A 14,717-nucleotide genomic window follows, 5' to 3' on the forward strand; every position below is an offset into this window, starting at 1 on the left:
ATGAGAGTGTGTCTGTATGTGATGGGTGTGTGTCTGTATGTGATGAGAGTGTGTCTGTATGTGATGAGAGTCTGTATGTGATGAGAGTGTGTGTGTGTATGTGATGAGAGTGTGTCTGTATGTGATGAGTGTGTGTCTGTATGTGATGGGTGTGTCTGCCTGTGATGTGTCTGTATGTGATTATTGTGTGTCTGTATGTGATGAGATGTGTCTGTATGTGATGATGAGGTGTGTCTGTATGTGATGGGTGTGTGTCTGTATGTGATGAGAGTGTGTCTGTATGTGATGAGAGTGTGTCTGTATGTGATGGGTGTGGTGATGTATGTGATGTATGTGTCTGTATGTGATGATAGTGTATGTATGTGTTTGTGTGTCTGTATGTGATGAGAGTGTGTCTGTATGTGATGAGGAGTGTGTGTATGTGTCTGTATGTGATGATGAGTGTGTCTGTGTGATGAGTGTGTCTTTGATGATGAGTGTGTGTCTGTATGTGATGAGAGTGTGTCTGTATGTGATGAGAGTGTGTCTGTGATGTGATGGGTGTGTGTGTGTCTGTGATGTGATGATAGTGTGATGTGTGTATGTCTGTATGTGATGATAGTGTGTCTGTATGTGATGTCTGTTTGTGATGATGAGTATGTGTGTGAGTGTGTCTGTATGTGATAGTGTGCCTGTGTGTGTCTGTATGTGATGAGAGTGTGTCTGTATGTGATGGTGATTATGTCAATGTGTGATGGTCTGTGTGTCTGATGATGTGTGCCCGTGTGTGTCTGTATGTGATGATAGTGTGTGTATGTGTCTATTTGTGATGATAGTGTGTGATGTGTGTGTCTGTATGTGATGGATAGTGTGTGTGTATGTGATTTGTGATGATAGTGTGTTGAGTGTGTGTCTGTTTGTGATGATAGTGTGCCTGTGTATGTCTGTTTGTAATGATATTGTAAATATGTTTGTCTGTTTGTGGTGATAGTGTAAATATGTTTGTCTGTTTGTAATGATAGTGTAAATATGTTTGTCTGTTTGTGATGATAGTGTAAATGTGTTTGTCTGTTTGTGATGATAGTGTGCCTGTTTGTCTGTTTGTGATGATAGTGTGCCTGTGTATGTCTGTTTTTGATGATAGTGTGCCTGTGTGTGAAAATACAATGACTGTGTATGTTTGTGATGATTGTGTGCCTGTGTATGTGTCTGTTTGTGATGATAGTGTGCCTGTGTATGTCTATTTGTGATGATAGTGTGCCTGTGATGATAGTGTGAGAATGTGTGTGTCTGTTTGTGATGATAGTGTGCCTGTGTGTGTATGTGTCTGTTTGTGATGATAGTGTGCCTGTGTATGTCTGTTTGTGATGATAGTGTGCCTGTGTGTGTCTGTTTGTGATTATAGTGTGCCTGTGTATGTCTGTTTGTGATGATAGTGTGCCTGTGTATGTCTGTTTGTGATGATATAGTGTGTCTGTTTGTGATTATAGTGTGCCTGTTTGTGATGATTTTGTGAAAATACAATGTGTATGTCTGTTTGTGATGATAGTGTGCCTGTGTATGTCTGTTTGTGATGATAGTGTGCCTGTGTGATAATATTATGTGTGCCTGTGTCTGTTTGTGATGATAGTGTGTGTGTGCCTGTCTGTTTGTGATGATAGTGTGCCTGTGTGTGTGATTGTGATGATAGTGTGCCTGTGTATGTCTGTTTGTGATGATAGTGTGCCTGTGTGTGTGATAATACAATGCCTGTATGTGTGTGTGTCTGTTTGTGATGATAGTGTGCCTGTGTATGTGTCTGTTTGTGATGATAGTGTGCCTGTATGTCTATTTGTGATGATAGTGTGCCTGTGTGTGTCTGTTTGTGATGATAGTGCCTGTGTGTGATGATTATAGTGTGTCTGTATGTCAGTTTGTGATGATAGTGTGCCTGTGATGTGATAATACAATGATAGTGTGCCTGTGTATGTTGTCAGTGATGATAGTGTGCCTGTGTATGTCTGTGTGTGATGATAGTGTGCCTGTGTATGTCTGTTTGTGATGATAGTGTGCCTGTGTATCTGTTTGTGATCATGTAGTGTGTGTATGATCTGTTTGAATGATATTGTATGTTTGTCTGTTTGTGATGATAGTGTGCCTGTCTGTTTGTAATGATGTGTAAATATGTCTGCCTGATGATAGTGTAAATGTCTGTTTGTGATGATAGTGTGCCTGTTTGTCTGTTCGTGATGATAGTGTGCCTGTGTATGTCTGTTTGTGATGATAGTGTAAATGTGTTTGTCTGTTTGTGATAATAGTGTGCCTGTGTGTGTGTGTGATGATAGTGTGCCTGTGTGTCTGTTTGTGATGATAGTGTGAATGTGTATGTGTGTGACGATAGTGTGAATGTGTATGTCTGTGACAACAGTTTGCCTGTGTGTGTCTGTTTGTGATGATAGTGTGCCTGTGTGTGTGTGTGTGATGTGTGTGTGTGTGTGTGTGTGTGTGATGACAGTGTGCCAGTGTATGTCTGTTTAGGATGATAGTGTGCCTGTGTATGTCTGTAATGATAGTGTGCCTGTGTGTGTCTGTTTATGATGATAGTGTGCCTGTGTGTGTGTCTGTTTCTGATGATGGTGTTCCTGTATATTTCTGTTTGTCATGATAGAGTGCCTGTGTGTGTCTGTGATGATAGTGAGCCTTTGTGTGTCTGTTTGTTATGATAGTGTAATTGTGTTTGTGTTTGATTATAGTGTGCCTGTGTTTGTCTGTTTGTGATGATAGTGTGCCTGTGTGTGTCTGTTTGTGACGATAGTGTGCCGTTGTATGTGTGTTTCTGACAATAGTGTGCCTGTTTGTGATGATAGTGTGCCTGTGTGTGTCTGTTTGTGATGATAGTGTGCCTGTGTGTGCCTGTTTGTGATGATAGTGTGCCTGTGCGTGCCTGTTTGTGATGATAGTGTGCCTGTGTGTGCCTGTTTGTGATGATAGTGTGCCTGTGTGTGTCTGTTTGTGATGATAGTGTGCCTGTGTGTGTCTGTTTGTGATGATAGTGTGCCTGTGTGTGTCTGTTTGTGATGATAGTGTGCCTGTGTGTGTCTGTTTGTGATGATAGTGTGCCTGTGTGTGTGTCTGTTTGTGATGATAGTGTGTGCCTGTGTGTGTCTGTTTGTGATGATAGTGTGCCTGTGTATGTCTGTTTGTGATGATAGTGTGCCTGTGTGTGTCTGTTTGTTATGATAGTGTAATTGTGTTTGTGTTTGATTATAGTGTGCCTGTGTATGTCTGTTTGTGATGATAGTGTGCCTGTGTGTGCCTGTTTGTGATGATAGTGTGCCTGTGTGTGTCTGTTTGTGATGACAGAGAGCCTGTGTATGTCTGTTTGTGATGATAGTGTTCCTGTGTGTACGTCTGTTTGTGATGATAGTGTTCCTGTGTGTACGTCTGTTTGTGATGATAGTGTAAATGTGTTTGCCTTTTTAATTATAGTGTGCCTGTGTATGTCTGTAATGATAGTGTGCCTGTGTGTGTCTGTTTCTGATGATAGTGTGCCTGTATATTTCTGTTTGTCATGATAGTGTGCCTGTGTGTGTCTGTGATGATAGTGAGCCTGTGTGTGTATGTTTGTTATGATAGTGTAAATGTGTTTGTCTTTTTAATGATAGTGTGCCTTTGTCTGTTTGTGATGATAGTGTGCAAATGTTTATCTGTTTGTGATGATAGTGTGCCTGTGTGTGCCTGTTTGTGATTATAGTGTGCCTGTGTGTGTCTGTTTGTGATGATAGTGTGCCTGTGTGTGTCTGTTTGTGATGATAGTGTGCCTGTGTATGTGTGTTAGTGATTATAGTGTGCCTGTTTGTCTGTTTGTAACGATAGTGTGCCTGTGTATGTCCGTTGAGATGATAGTGTGCCTGTGTGTATATCTGTTTGTGATGGTAGTGTGCCTAGTGATTGTTGTGTGTCTGTGTGTGAATGTTGTGTGTCTGTGTGTGATGATTGTGTGTTTTTTTATGATGGCTGTGTGTCTTTGTGTGATGGTTGCGTATCTGTGTTTGAGGGCAGTGTGTCTGTGTGTGATTTCTGTGTGTATGTGTGTGATGACAGTGTGTCTCTGTATGATGACGTAGTGGCTGTGTCTGATTGTTGTGTGTCTGTGTGTGATGACAGTGTATCTGTTGTGTTTCTATGTGTGATGAGAGTGTGTCATTGTGTGAAGGTTGTTTGTCTGTGTGTGATGGTTGCGTGTCCATGTGTGACGGCTGTGTCACTGTGCGTGATGGCAGTGTGTCTGTGTGTGATTGTTGTGTGTCTGTATGTGATGAGAGTGTGTCAATTTGTGATGGTTGTGTGTCTGTATGTGATGGTTGTGTTTCTGTATGTGATGAGAGTGTGTCTGTATGTGATGAGAGTGTGTCTGTATTTGATGAGAGTGTGTCAATGTGTGATGGTTTTGTGTCAATGTGTGATGGTTGTGTCTCTGTATGTGATGAGAGTGTGTCAAGGTGTGATGGTTGCGTGATTGTGTGATGAGTGTGTGTCTGTATGTGATGGTTGTGTGTCTGTATGTGATGGTTGTGTGTCTGTATGTGATGGTTGTGTGTCTGTATGTGATGGTTGTGTGTCAATGTTTGATGGTTGTGTCTGTATGTGATGTTGTTGTGTGTCTGTATGTGATGGTTGTGTGTCTGTATGTGATGGTTGTGTGTCTGTATGTGATGGTTGTGTGTCAATGTTTGATGGTTGTGTCTGTATGTGATGGTTGTGTGTCTGTATGTGATGGTTGTGTGTCTGTATGTGATGAGAATGTGTCTGTATGTGATGATGGTGTGTGTCAATGTTTGATGAGAGTGTTTCAATGTGTGATGGTTGTGTCTGTATGTGATGGTTGTGTGTATGTATGTGATGGTTGTGTGTCTGTATGTGATGAGAATGTGTCTGTATGTGATGAATGTGTCAATGTATGATGGTTTTGTGTCTGCGTGTGATGGTTGTGTGTCTGTATGTGATGAGAGTGTGTCAATGTGTAATGGTTGTGTGTCTGGGTGTGATGGTTGTGTGTCTGTATGTGATGAGAGTGTGTCAATGTGTGATGGTTGTGTGTCTGTACGTGATGAGAGTGTTTCAATGTGTGATGAGAGTGTGTCTGTATGTGAGTGTTTCAATGTGTGATGGTTTGTGTGATGGCTGTGTGTCTGTATGTAATGAGAGTGTTTCAATGTGTGATGGTTTTGTGTCTGCGTGTGATGGTTGTGTGCCTGTATGTGATGAGAGTGTGTCAATGTGTGATGGTGTGTGTGTCTGTGTGTGATGGTTTTGTGTCTGTATGTGATGGGAGTGTGTCAATGTTTGATGTTGTGTGTCTGTATGTGATGGGTGTGTGTCTGTTTGTGATGAAAGTGTGTCTGTATGTGATGAGAGTGTGTCAATGTTTGATGTTGTGTGTCTGTGTGTGATGATTGTGTGTCTGTGTGTGATGGTTGTGTGTCTGTATGTAATGAGAGTGTGTCTGTATGTGATGGCTGTGTGTCTGTATGTGATGAGAGTGTTTCAATGTGTGATGAGAGTGTGTCTGTATGTGGTGTGAGAGTGTGTCAATGTGTGATGGCTGTGTGTCTGTATGTGATGAGAGTGTTTCAATGTGTGATGGTTTTGTGTCTGCGTGTGATGGTTGTGTGCCTGTATGTGATGAGAGTGTGTCAATGTGTGATGGTGTGTGTGTGTCTGTGTGTGATGGTTTTGTGTCTGTATGTGATGGGAGTGTGTCAATGTTTGATGTTGTGTGTCTGTATGTGATGGGTGTGTGTCTGTTTGTGATGAAAGTGTGTCTGTATGTGATGAGAGTATGTCAATGTTTGATGTTGTGTGTCAGTGTGTGATGATTGTGTGTCTGTGTGTGATGGTTGTGTGTCTGTATGTAATGAGAGTGTGTCTGTATGTGATGAGAGTGTGTCTGTATGTTATGAGAGTGTGTCAATGTGTGATTGTTTTCTGTCTATGTGTGATGGTTGTGTGTCTGTGTGTGATGGTTGTGTGTCTGTGTGCGATGGTTGTGTGTCTGTGTGCGATGGTTGTGTGTCTGTATGTGATGGTTGTGCGTCTGTATGTGATGAGAGTGTGTCAAAGTTTGATGTTGTGTGTTTGTATGTGATGAGAGTGTGTCAATGTGTGATGAGAGCGTGTCAATGTGTGATGGTTGTGTGTCTGTATGTGATGGTTGTGTGTCAATGTGTGATGGGTGTGTGTGTGTGTGTGTGTGTGTGTGTGTGTGTGTGTGTGTGTGTCTGTGGTGAGAATGTGGGCTGTGCGTGATGGCAGTGTGTCTGTGTTGAGAGTGTGGGCTGTGCGTGATGGCAGTGTGTCTGTGGTGAGAGTGTGGGCTGTGCGTGATGGCAGTGTGTCTGTGGTGAGAGTGTGGGCTGTGCGTGATGGCAGTGTGTCTGTGGTGAGAGTGTGGGCTGTGCGTGATGGCAGTGTGTCTGTGTGGAGAGTGTGGGCTGTGTGTGATGGCAGTGTGTCTGTGTGGTGAGAGTGTTGGCTGTGTGTGACAGCAGTGTGTCTGTGGTGAGAGTGTGGGCTGTGCGTGATGGCAGTGTGTCTGTGGTGAGAGTGTGGGCTGTGCGTGATGGCAGTGTGTCTGTGGTGAGAGTGTGGGCTGTGTGTGACGGCAGTGTGTCTGTGGTGAGAGTGTGGGCTGTGCGTGACGGCAGTGTGTCTGTGGTGAGAGTGTGGGCTGTGCGTGATGGCAGTGTGTCTGTGGTGAGAGTGTGGGCTGTGCGTGATGGCAGTGTGTCTGTGGTGAGAGTGTGGGCTGTGCGTGATGGCAGTGTGTCTGTGGTGAGAGTGTGGGCTGTGCGTGATGGCAGTGTGTCTGTGGTGAGAGTGTGGGCTGTGCGTGATGGCAGTGTGTCTGTGGTGGTGAGAGTGTGGGCTGTGCGTGATGGCAGTGTGTCTGTGGTGAGAGTGTGGGCTGTGTGTGACGGCAGTGTGTCTGTGGTGAGAGTGTGGGCTGTGCGTGATGGCAGTGTGTCTGTGGTGAGAGTGTTGGCTGTGCGTGATGGCAGTGTCTCTTTAAGAGTAGCTAGGAGATAAGAGTAATCACTGTTTGTAAAGTATCGAAGGTCCATGGTGCAGATGTGTCATGGGTCAACAGGCCAAAAGTGCATGCGTGCAGCAACCACCGCAGGCCTCAGTATTGTGACAACGGGATCACACTAACTACCGCTCAGTTTGCACCTCATGTGAAGTGTCAGCCCTGTATGTTGTCTGTCAGTGACGGGTGTGGAAACCAGGACTGTGTCAGACAGATGACCCGGCAGGCGATGTACACGTGTCAAAATGCCTTAACACCAGACATAATATACCCGTTATACCAGCCATGAGGCAAGACATAATACATTCTTAATACCAGGCAGATACAACAGTAACGGCAAGCAGGATACAACCTTAATACCAGGCGAGACACACCCTAAATACCAAAATATATACCTTTATACCAGGCGAGATACACCTTAAAACCAGGCGAGATACACCTTAATACCATGCGAGATACACCCTAAATACCAAAAGATATACCCTTTAAACCAGGGGAGATACACATTAATACCAGGCGAGATACACCCTAAATACCAAAAGATATACCCTTTATACCAGGCGAGATACACATTAATACCAGGCGAGATACACCCTAAATACCAAAAGATATACCCTTTATACCAGGCGAGATACACATTAATACCAGGCGAGATACACCCTAAATACCAAAAGATATACCCTTTATACCAGGCGAGATACACATTAATACCAGGCGAGATACACCCTAAATACCAAAAGATATACCCTTTATACCAGGCGAGATACACATTAATACCAGGCGAGATACACCCTAAATACCAAAAGATATACCCTTTGTACCAGGCGAGATACACATTAATACCAAGCGAGATACACCTTAATACCAGGCGAGATACACTCTAAATACCAAAAGATATACCCTTTAATACCAGGCGAGATACACTCTAAATACCAAAAGATATACCCTTTAATACCAATCGAGATACACCTTAAAACCAGGCGAGATACACATTAATACCAGGCGAGATACACCCTCAATACCAAAAGATATACCCTTTATACCAGGCGAGACACACCTTAATACCAGGCGAGATACACCTTAATACCAGGCGAGATACACCCGTTCTGCATGAGGCAGGACATAATTCACCCTTAATAAAACATCCTAATACCAGACATAATACAACCGTAATACTAGGCGAGATATACCCTTAATACAAGACAAGCTACCCTCTTCTGCCAGAGGTGATGTTTGTCTACTATAGGTTTCTTTTGCTGCCGCCCAGCTAATAGATAATCTGTCGACAGTCTCCCAAATTAACATGCCTCGAGCAGAGTAACACTTTCAGTATACGTGCGTTAATGCCATCAGTTTTCAACAATTCTTTTCCACACGAAAAGATGAAAAGCATTATATGTAGAACAAGCTCTAGATCTGTTACCACTGCTGGATGATAATTAACAAAGTCTAACATTATCTTGAATGCCAGGCCCCGTACATATTGTTCCGATGATTATGTCTTGGTTTAGTAAAGTTGTGGACGCGTAGGTGGCGAACTGGTCGGGTCTAATCTTGATTACACATGAGAAAACACAAGCTGCAAGCATGCATAACAATCTCTATTAATATACATACATTGTGTGGGAGTACGCCTTGACCTACAAACCAACTAACATTCTATGTATGAACCCGACACATAACGATGTAAGGGAACGAGACAGATATATGGCACGATAGTGGATAGAGTCGAGTTTGTGTGTTATTTTTATTTGTTTAATTTTTAGTTATTCATTTAAAAAATTTAAACTTTTGTTTGGTTGAAATTTCAAATATCTCTTACTGATAATTTCTTAACCTTGAAACGGAGAGAACTAAGTGTCTCGCCATTCGCGTCGCATGCAGGTCTGCTGCGACAATCTCTATGACGTTTAGGTTACAATAAACCCCCGTTAGTACGGACAGTATTTTCCCCTGTGAACCTGTTTAGTTTAACAGTTATCCGGTTGTGACATCAATGGTACAAAATGTTTCCGAAGAAAAACGGATAATCTGGAGCCGGAATACGTTTCATAGTGTCCGGCGTTAGGAAAGTGGTTTGTCAGGAGACAAAATAAATCTATATGACCTGACCTAGCTTAGCGTCTACACTTCCCTGACACAATTGTCTCCGTCGTGACCCAGCTCAACGGCACTGTTTTGCTTATCGGCGACTAAATAGGCTTCAAGGTCGGTAAATTGGCTGGATGCATGTTGTCGTGTCCCAACGGCCTGGGACTTGTCATGTTATCAATCATTGGCTTCTCACCCGTGAAGATCCGGGTTAGTAACCAAAATGCGTAGACTGATGCTCATGCTGTTGATCACTGGAATGTCTGGTCCAAACTCGGTTATTTATGGACCGCTGGAATATTGCTGAATGCGTGAAACAACGAACCAACCAACACTGGCTTCTAAAACTCTGTAGCTTAAAGAAGGACGGGCCTAGATTTTGGAAGCACTCTTAGCACTAAGATAGTCGTAAGTGCCATAGATTAACAAATGCATAAGTCTGACAGTTTTTCGTATACTACGACGGCAATGAGAAAAAGTAAATGTACTGAAATAACACGCTAGCTCCGGTTTCCAAAAAACATATTTGGGCGTGGTGGAAAGGTATCGGCGCAGCTGTACGTGGCGAAAATGTCATTGTTGCTTTGTTCTTGCTACATGTGCTTGCTGTGTCTGTTCATCCTGCAAAAATAGCAACATTGCATACATAGTTCAATATGAAAACACCAACTTTGACCTTAATATTGTAAATATTTAAAAATAACAATTTGTAATTATTAACACAATATTAATGTATAATAACATCCTGTTTTGGGTGCAACAAACGGTGACTTCTTACTGGGTGCAACAAACGATGGCTTCTTACGGGAGGTGGCCACGGGACAATTTATAAAGGATGCTTCCAACGGATAGACAACAAGTTGCGAATTTTAAAGCGAATTGTATACCCTTAAATATATAATGTAAATATCCAAAATATTCCATTATCACTGCAACTCTCATGTATATGGGCCGGAGGCCTTTCATACAATAAACATCATTTGACCTGACTTTGACACAAAAATACACAAAAAGATAATTATGATTTCCTTTAAACCTCAATTTGCATATTCCACATTAGATTCCACTGGTTCTTAGTTGGCAAAAAGTTGTCTGTTCTCCCTCTCACGGGCATGAACTAAGTTTCGATCTATACTCTGTTAGCATCCAACTATCTGGAGTGTAATGCGCCAGTGTACTAGCGTTGGTGGTATCTTTGAATAATAAAGAGTTATCACTTGGCATTTGCCATATCCGAGTTCACGATTAGGACCGGATATCAAACTATTGCTTGGAAACATTGTAACAAGCTATTGCTGGGAAACATTGTAACAAGCTATTGCTGGGAAACATTGTAACAAGCTGTTGGTGGAAAACATTGTAACAAACTGTTACTGGGAAACATTGTAACAAGCTGTTACTGGGAAACATTGTAACAAGCTGTTGGTGGAAAACATTGTAACAAGCCCTTACTGGAAAACATTGTAACAAGCTATTGCTGGGAAACATTGTAACAAGCTATTGCTGGGAAACATTGTAACAAGCTGTTGGTGGAAAACATTGTAACAAGCTATTGCTGGGAAACATTGTAACAAGCTGTTGATGGAAAACATTGTAACAAGCTGTTGGTGGAAAACATTGTAACAAGCTATTGCTGGGAAACATTGTAACAAGCTGTTACTGGAAAACATTGTAACAAGCTATTGCTGGGAAACATTGTAACAAGCTATTGCTGGGAAACATTGTAACAAGCTGTTACTGGAAAACATTGTAACAAGCTATTGCTGGGAAACATTGTAACAAGCTATTGCTGGGAAACATTGTAACAAGCTGTTACTGGAAAACATTGTAACAAGCTATTGCTGGGAAACATTGTAACAAGCTATTGCTGGGAAACATTGTAACAAGCTGTTGGTGGAAAACATTGTAACAAGCTATTGCTGGGAAACATTGTAACAAGCTGTTGATGGAAAACATTGTAACAAGCTGTTGGTAGAAAACATTGTAACAAGCTATTGCTGGGAATCATTGTAACAAGCTGTTGGTGGAAAATATTGTAACAAGCTATTGCTGGGAAACATTGTAACAAGCTGTTGGTGGAAAACATTGTTACAAGCTATTGCTGGGAAACATTGTAACAAGCTGTTATTGGAAAACATTGTAACAAGCTGTTGGTGGAAAACATTTTAACAAGCTGTTGGTGGAAAACATTGTAACAAGCTGTTGGTGGAAAACATTGTAACAAACTATTGCTGGGAAACATTGTAACAAGCTGTTGGTGGAAAACATTGTAACAAGCTATTGCTGGGAAACATTGTAACAAGCTATTGCTGGGAAACATTGTAACAAGCTGTTACTGGAAAACATTGTAACAAGCTATTGCTGGGAAACATTGTAACAAGCTGTTATTGGAAAACATTGTAACAAGCTGTTGGTGGAAAACATTTTAACAAGCTGTTGGTGGAAAACATTGTAACAAGCTGTTGGTGGAAAACATTGTAACAAACTATTGCTGGGAAACATTGTAACAAGCTGTTGGTGGAAAACATTGTAACAAGCTATTGCTGGGAAACATTGTAACAAGCTATTGCTGGGAAACATTGTAACAAGCTGTTACTGGAAAACATTGTAACAAGCTATTGCTGGGAAACATTGTAACAAGCTGTTGGTAGAAAACATTGTAACAAGCTGTTGGTAGAAAACATTTTAACAAGCTGTTGGTGGAAAACATTGTAACAAGCTGTTGGTGGAAAACATTGTAACAAGCTGTTACTGGAAAACATTGTAACAAGCTATTGCTGGGAAACATTGTAACAAGCTGTTATTGGAAAACATTGTAACAAGCTGTTGGTGGAAAACATTTGTAACAATTGTAACAAGCTGTTGGTGGAAAACATTGTAACATTGGAATACATTGTAACAAGCTGTTATTGGAAAACATTGTAACAAGCTATTGCTGGGAAACATTGTAACAAGCTGTTACTGGAAAACATTGTAACAAGCTGTACAAGTTTCGCTTTTGAATGTATAATGTTGAATTTATTGGTGAATGTGAACATTCAAAATATAATTTTGAGTGTCTTACACGAGTCCAACTGGGCCAGGTGCTGTACAGGAGAATCCGTTTGTTGCACACGACGACAATCATGTCCCAGATATTCTCCAAAGGGTTAAGATAGGGACTCATTCAATCGTGAGATATCTGCTTAACTAAGTTCTTTGTGTATACATTACGAACATTTTACTTCGAACACGGGATTGCAAGCAAAAACCGAGCCTCCTCTGTTATCCAGTGTATCTCATTATGGCCAACATCATACTTCCTTGTAGAAATAACTGTACCATCACATTCCTACATTAATCTGGCATTGGGCCAACCCGTTACGTCCCAGTAAACAAATGGTAAATACAAGCACTCACCAAAATGTGCACCCTCTCATTCCAAGACATGTTCATTACAGGGAAATAAAGGAAGTAACACAAATAAAGAAGTCTTGGATCTCATAGAAAGTTGTTTAATGTGTTTTGTGGGTCCATTAATAGTAAAGACATGAGGCTCTAATAAGAGTGAGTGAGTTTAGTTTTACGCCGCACTCAGCAATATTCCAGCTATATAGCGGCGGTCTGTAAATAATCGAGCCTGGACAAGACAATCCAGGGATCAGCAGCATGAGCATCGATCTATGCAATTGGGATACGATGACATGTGTCCACCAAGTCAGCGAGCCTGACCACCCGATCCCGTTAGTCGCCTCTTACGTCAAGCATTGGTTACTGAAGATCAATTCTGACCTTCACGGGTTATGGCCACTTAATACAATAGATGTACCTGGTACTATCTCCAGTCCATCAGTTACCTCCAACAGCTTGGTGTTTCACGTCACATCTTCATTTCTCCTACCTTAACTCTCCAGAGAATTCTGTCGCTTGTCAGAATAATTAGATTTGACGACCATTTTTAAGATTGGGCCGATCGGATCAAGCAGTATGAAAGTCAAAGCAAAGGAATCGGTTGTTGAGATAATATTCACTAGGTACTCGAGGTCAAACGTGTACATATAATATGAAACATAATATACATGTCTCATGTTTGTAAAATGCCGCACGCACCTCTCAGTATCTAGTGTCAAACCAATCAATGCATATTATTACCATCAGTCAATAGGTGATTTTTTTAAAATGGAGGTTCAAGGCCGTATTTGCTTGCCTTCACATAAACGAAAGTGTACTGGAAGTAAACGTGCTTTACACATATGACCTTTCATCACGACGTATGTGGCCTAATAACAAGAAAACTACAAACTACTCGGTGTCAACTGTCGGCAGTTCGATAAATCAATGAGAGAGGAAACAGCAGTTGCCATTGTGGTTGGCCAAGAAACCTGACCAATGCATCAGTCGTCATGTTTCCTCGCCTCGGGTTGTCCCGTCAGCTGGGCACACGCAGCAGGAATCAATCAGTGCTGGTCGTATGGCAGGGGTTCCTTGATATGCAACAGGTCATGCGCCGAAAGATAGCCTTCTTAATATAGCAATAATAATATTGTATATGTAACAAATATGTATATATAAGAAACAGTCCTGAGACGGTGACAATATATGATCGAAGTAAATATGTATATGTACGAAACAGTCCTGAGACGGTGACAATATATGATCGAGGTAATTATGTATATGTAAGAAACAGTCCTGAGACGGTGACAATATATGATCGAAGTAAATATGTATATGTACGAAACAGTCCTGAGACGGTGACAATATATGATCGAGGTAATTATGTATATGTAAGAAACAGTCCTGAGACGGTGACAATATATGATCGAAGTAAATATGTATATGTACGAAACAGTCCTGAGACGGTGACAATATATGATCGAAGTAAATATGTATATGTACGAAACAGTCCTGAGACGGTGACAATATATGATCGAGGTAATTATGTATATGTAAGAAACAGTCCTGAGACGGTGACAATATATGATCGAAGTAAATATGTATATGTAACAAACAGTCCCGATAAGGTGACAATATATGATCGAAGTAAATAATTATGTATATGTAACAAACAGTCCTGGCTTCTGTGGTCTGTGACACTGCAACGTCTAAACATAGACACCGAGGTTCAATGATCTAAGCCAATACGTCTGTGAAGTCAACATCTGAGGTTTCAATTACATTAGCCGATAAGCCTGTGACGTCAACATCTGAGGTTTCAATTACATTAGCCGATAAGCCTGTGACGTCAACATCTGAGGTTTCAATTACATTAGCCGATAAGCCTGTGACGTCAACATCTGAGGTTTCAATTGCCTTAGCCATACGTCTGTGACGTCAACCTCTGTGGTTTCAATGACCTTAGCCAATACGTCTGTGACGTCAACATCTGAGGTTTCAATTGCCTTAGCCAATACGTCTGTGAAGTCAACATCTGTGGTTTCAATGACCTTAGCCAATACGTCAGTGACGTCAACATTTTAGGTTTCAATTACATTAGCCGATAAGTCTGTGACGTCAACATCTGAGGTTTCAATTGCCTTAGCCATACGTCTGTGAAGTCAACCTCTGTGGTTTCAATGACCTTAGCCAATACGTCTGTGAC

Source organism: Haliotis rubra, unplaced genomic scaffold (genome assembly GCF_003918875.1).
Source record: "Haliotis rubra isolate DU_JTF1 unplaced genomic scaffold, ASM391887v1 Scf94, whole genome shotgun sequence".
Lineage (NCBI taxonomy): Eukaryota > Metazoa > Mollusca > Gastropoda > Lepetellida > Haliotidae > Haliotis > Haliotis rubra.